The 5731-nt window shown below is 42.3% G+C and overlaps 1 long non-coding RNA gene across 1 annotated transcript; it reads right to left on the bottom strand.

Moving 5' to 3' along the window:
• Positions 1-270: 270 nt before the first annotated feature.
• Positions 271-5209, bottom strand: LOC143412727 (uncharacterized). The gene is made up of 4 exons (XR_013093271.1): positions 5070-5209; positions 4854-4983; positions 1850-2004; positions 271-511 (listed from the first exon to the last, which is right to left on the bottom strand). It is a non-coding gene; the product is annotated as an uncharacterized LOC143412727 (long non-coding RNA).
• Positions 5210-5731: the final 522 nt, after the last annotated feature.

The raw sequence follows: 5731 nt of genomic DNA, 5'->3' as shown, positions 1-5731 counted from the left end.
TACTTTGGTATACAGAGAAGTTCATGGTCAGCTCACTAACTGCAAGATGCCAAGGTCGTGTGGCTGCAAAACAAACCCAAATCATCACCCCTTCACCACCATCCTAAACATGTGGTAATGCTGATATGCTGTGTTTGGTTCTTGACAAACATGAAACTGTGCATTATGGGCAAAAATCTCCACTTTGATGGCATTTTTCCTAAAGTCTTGTGGTTTGCTCAGATGCAGTTTGCAAACCTAAACCATGCTGCCATGTTTTTGTGTTTTTTTTTTATAGTCAAGCAGCTTTCTCCTGGCAATTCATCCAAACAAACCATACATGTTTGGATGGAACAAAAGCTTGTTCCATGAGCTTTAATATTTAACAATGCGAACAATGCAAGGCCTGCAGAGTCTGAGATGTAGCTCTTGGGATTTTTGCTGTTTCTTTGAGCATTGCACAATCCGGTCTTGGGGTGAATTTGTGGTGATGTCCATCCTTTGTGTTCGCACACAACTGAAGGCTTCAGACCTGCGAAATGCAAAAACTTTTACTTTAATAAAGGTGGTCACACCATAACACTGAGAATCAGTTAATCAAGTGCTTTTCATTAGCAGCAACTGGGTGCTAGATTCCTATGTAAATGTTTTTCACCTGACTATGACATGAAAATTCAGTCAAATAAAAAATGTCATATTTATTATTAAGAAAAGCCAATAAAGGTTTTTAAAAATAGCACATCAGTGAGTTTGCTTTTGCTTTTAACTCCAGTATATATACAAGTAGAAGCCTCTGTGTCCTGTTGTAGCATTAAAGAAATATACATGGAATTGTACTTTTAATCGTATATTTTTGTGAGCTCTATATTATAAAACATGACTACTGAAGATCATGTAAGAGTTCCAGTCAGTATACTGTGCCAAAGTTCTGTCCTGCTTGGGTGTGATCTCATTATGGCCTCATTGGCAGGCTGTTAATATACACAGTTTGCATGGGTGAATGTCAGGTCACAGCACTGAGTTAGAAAGGTTTCCTCATGCCTCTCTTTGTGGATGTTAATTGGTGCTCCAGTCAGCCGGGGGCAGCTCTCCGCCTGCTGTCCAATTGGGGAAAGTGGAATTTTGGCCAGACAAGACACGTTTGTCCCTCTCTTCCTCTGTCAGTCTTTCTCATAAATAACTTGCACTCAGTCGTTACTTCAAATAGACAATTTGGCATTAAAGTGATGAAGACGGAGAAGGACAGACTGTGTCGGAGAGCAGGACAGAGAAGAATGGTGAGGCTGCATTTTAAAATGTGATAATAAGTTGGCAGTGATGTTACAGTTCTGAATGTCTCTTCAGCTTCAATCATTTTTTTCTATTAAGCACTGATTTATTTCAATCTGAATAAGAAATGACTTGAATCTGTTTGGAGAAAAAGTAAAGATATTACATTTTTATTCATTTTTGAACACTTTAAAAAGTATTGTTAGTAGGGATGGGTATTGATAAGATTTTCACGATTCCGATTCCATTTTTGATTCTGTTTAATGATTCGATTCTTTATTGATTCTCTTATTGATTCTTTTTAAAAAAGGAGAACACTAAGGTTGATTAGCTTAGAACTTTGTTTTATATCTTCTCTTTGAACACGATAGAAATTTAGGAGTAACATGGCCTTACAAACCCAACAGTGACATCTTAAGAGATCCAGCCTACGGCTCTTCAATGGGGTGTCACAGGGTCCCCAGGAAAAAAATTGTAAATGTAAAATAATAAAATAAATATTCTTCTGTAGCAATATCAAAGTATAACATAAATTATTCTGTAGCAATTACACAAGAATATCCAGTAATGTCCCTGCCTACAATTAAACACATTCACTTACCGAAAATCGGGGCATCTGCTGTGGCAGCCTTTGACCACAAACTTAGTCACTGCTCGGTGACGTTCGTCTATCCTGGCCTGAAAGGAGACGCTACCGGCAGACTGGAGCGAGAACTGCCAGTCTGAGCCAGACTCTGTCTCTCTCATCATGGTCACCTAAATGCACAGTAATGGCAGGTTTTGTAATAAGGCAGATTGCGCTAACATAATATGCACTGTTAGCTGATTATTTACCTGCCGCATTAACAGGAGAGGACGTGCAAACGTTACCGCTGCTGCTGGGTTGAGATTCACGAGTCGAGCGGAATTAAAAACATGACATTCATTTAAGGTCATAGCGTGTTTTGTGAGCAAATGCTTTTGCATATTCGTAGTGTTTCCTCCCTTAAATGAAATATCTACTTTTCAAGTATTGCAAGTTGCCCTTTTGTCATCCGTTCTCGTAAAGTATAACCAAACTTTTGAGCGTTTGAGCCGCCATGTTTCCTGCCAAGTAAATGACGCTCCGCAACGTGGTGACGTCATTCGGGGCGACTGGAATCGATAAAGGAATCGTTTGCAAAAATGGCAAACAATTCCAAGGAATTGAAACAGTGGGAACCGGTTCTCAACAACAACTACATCCGACACTATGCATTGTGCTTGGTGATGTAAGGCTTGGATGCGATGCCATCTTGGAGGGCTGTAGTGACTGACGCTACAGGAAAGTTGGTAACCTCTGCGCACTGTGCCTCAGCATGTTCATTGATTTTACATGGCCTCCCACTTCATGGCTGTCATTCCCACTTGCTTCCACTTATAGCACCACTAACAGCTGACAGTGGAATATTTAGAAGTGAGGAAATCTCATGACTGGGCTTTTTGCACATGGCATCTTATCACGGTAGCACACTAGAATTCACTGAGCTCTTGAGACCGACCAACAAGTTCACAAATGTTTGCATAAACAGTCTGGTTGTGTAGCTGCTTGACTTTATACACCTGAGGCCATGGAAGTAACTGGAGCACCGGAAGGTAAAAGTTAAAGGTATTTTTGGCAACATAGTTAATCTGCATACGTAAGAACAGCAAAATTTGTACAAAAGGTTTTTGCTACCCAAAATTTTATGCTTTGACTTGTTTGTGCTTCCAGTAGTAACTACGGGCCAATTATGTTTTAGCAGGCTTTAGTTACAAGCATATGTACACTTTGGGTTGAGAGCAGAGGACATATTGAATTTGGCTGAATTCAATCTCAGAACTATACAACAGCAGTCCCCAACCCCCGGGCCACAGACCGGTGCTGGTCCATGAGTCGTTTGGTACCGGGACGTGAGAATTGTGGCTCGGGTGTGAAGTGCATGGTTTTCAGGGTTTTTATCAGTTTTTATCGTTATTTTTTTAATTGTTTTTTTTTTCATTAACTCGGTTTCCCTGGGTCTTTTCCCATATGCTATCAATAAATCTTTTTTAATACTGTTTTTATTTTGTTGTATTTACCTTCGACACCTTAAAGGCCGGTCTAAATACTGTTGGACATAAACCGATCCGTGGCACAAAAAAGGTTGGAGACCGCTGCTTTAAAATACAAGATACTTAAAATACCATTTCAAATGCATCTGAATTCATACATAAAAGATAGTGGAAAAGAAACAAATACTTTGATAACCATGTCGTATTGAATACTCAAAAAATTATTAGTTGCCTTGGAACATAAGTCAACAGACTGCATCATGAGGTCCCAAACTGATAATAAATGCGTTATCTTCAGAGGACGTGATGTACGGTTAACTTCCTCAGTACAACTAGACTTGGCAGACATCTGTCCAAAGTCAGTCCAATATAAACCTGCAGGATTTTAATGCTTTCCTATTTGAAATTACTCTTACAGCTGAGGACAGAATTATTCACCCTATGATTTTTTTATTAAGTATTTCCAAAGGAATTAATTTCTTAACAGAGCCTTTCCAAACATCCTGGTTTCATTTTTAGATGTTTACATTATTTTACTTGCATGCACACAGGAACAATATCATTTCACAAAAAACAAAAACTACCAGGATTAAAACTATTAATCTCTCAATGGTACAGTAATAGTTTTTTCTGTATTCGTTCTGTACAGCCTGTAGTTTGTTTGTTGTAGTTTAAAAATGTCTCACAAAAAGTCTCACACACGTGTCCTGTGCAATACCAGCCTATTCTACTTTGAGAATTTCTCAGGCTTCTCCAGATTTGGTTGTCTTCTGGCATGAACATGGGTCTTCAGTTCACCCCACAGATTTTCAGTGGGATTAAAGTTAGGCCTTACATTCTTACTTTGAGGTCGTTCTTAACCAGTAGCAGCACAGGTTTTGGGTCATTGTTGCATTGGAAGAGAAAGTGATGACCCAAAACCAGCTTTGCTGCTCACTGCTTGAGTTTTTCTTTCAAAGTCTTCACATATATCCTTCTTCACAGTCCTTCCACCTTGATAAAATTGCCCAGTTCCAAATAAACTGAAGCTACTCCCACCACCATGTTTTAGTCCCAGGTGTTCTTTGGGTTTCTCATCTCATCTGACCAGTAAACATAATCTTCTCCAGGCTGTCCTTAGTATACTTCAGACTGGCTTTAAGGTGTCTCTTCTGCAGAAGTGGACTTTTTCTTGATCAGCAACCTTGCGGTCCATTCTTGTGCAGGGTTCTAGTGATTGTTTTCTTTGAGACTTCATTTACCGGCTTGCGCAGGTCATTCACCACTAGTGATGGGATTTCCAACTCCTTTTAGAGAACCGGCACTTTCGGCTAGACTCACTAAAAAGAGCCGGCTCTTTCGGCTCCCAACCGGCTCATCAGGTTGTTTTGTTGCTTTAATTAATTTATTATTAACAATAATATAAAATTATGCACAAAAGGAATTACTAATGTAAAAAAAAGTTTATTTATATATGTTTATATATAAATATATGCAGTGGCCTCTTGAGACAAAGCACGTACAAACTCTAAAACACATTTCTAGCGTTAACTGAACTTCCAAAACAGAGATACCTGTTGCGGCCGAGAGGGCCAGGCAGTGGGTGTGGACTCAAATGCAGACACAGAGGGAGGCAGTTGGTCCAAAGCAGATCCAGAATAGGCTTGGAGTGGGGAGCTGAGCAGGGAGGCAGGCAGATGGGTCCTATGGCGAAAAAGGAAAGAAAACACGGTGAGGAGAAAAAACAGTAATCCAGAGTTCTCGCAAGGGCTTGGCGGCCTAGCACTAACATGTGTTAGCAGAAGATCTGGCAGGGGTCTGTCGTGAACGCTGGTCTTATATGCAGGTGACTTGATTGGAACCAGGTGTGGAAGCTGATTGGAGTCTCCGTCTGAAGGTGGAGCCCAGCAGAGTGGAAACACCCCGTATTCACCCGGACCATGACAGTACCCCCTCCTCAACGATCGCCCCCCGGCGACCGAGCAGACCCGGACACGCGACGAGACCTGTAAAAATCAGAAACAAGCGCCGGGTCCAAGATCAGAGACGGAGACACCCACGAGCGCTCCTCAGGCCCGTACCCCTCCCAGTCCACCAAAAACTGCCGGCCCCTGCCCCACCGCCGCACGTCCAGGATACGCCGCACCGAGTAGGCAGGATGACCATCAACGAGCCGGGCGGGAGGAGGGGGGTCGGAAGGAGGGCACAGAGGACTAGACCTGCGAAACATGGAACACCGGATGGATCCGCAACGATGTAGGTAATGCAAGCCTGACTGCCGCAGGGCCGATCAGCCTGTCAACCTCGAAAGGCCCGATATAGCGCGGAGACAGCTTGCGGGAGGTACCCTGGAGCGGGATGTCCTTAGCCGCCAGCCACACCTTTTGCCCCGGAGAGTAAGTAGGTGCCGCCGTGCGCCGCTGGTTGGCGTAGTGGCATTGGCGAGACACAG

The sequence above is a fragment of the Maylandia zebra genome, linkage group LG15, assembly GCF_041146795.1.
Source record: "Maylandia zebra isolate NMK-2024a linkage group LG15, Mzebra_GT3a, whole genome shotgun sequence".
In the NCBI taxonomy this organism is placed as follows: Eukaryota; Metazoa; Chordata; class Actinopteri; order Cichliformes; family Cichlidae; genus Maylandia; species Maylandia zebra.
This window is presented reverse-complemented; position numbering and strand designations above follow the sequence as displayed.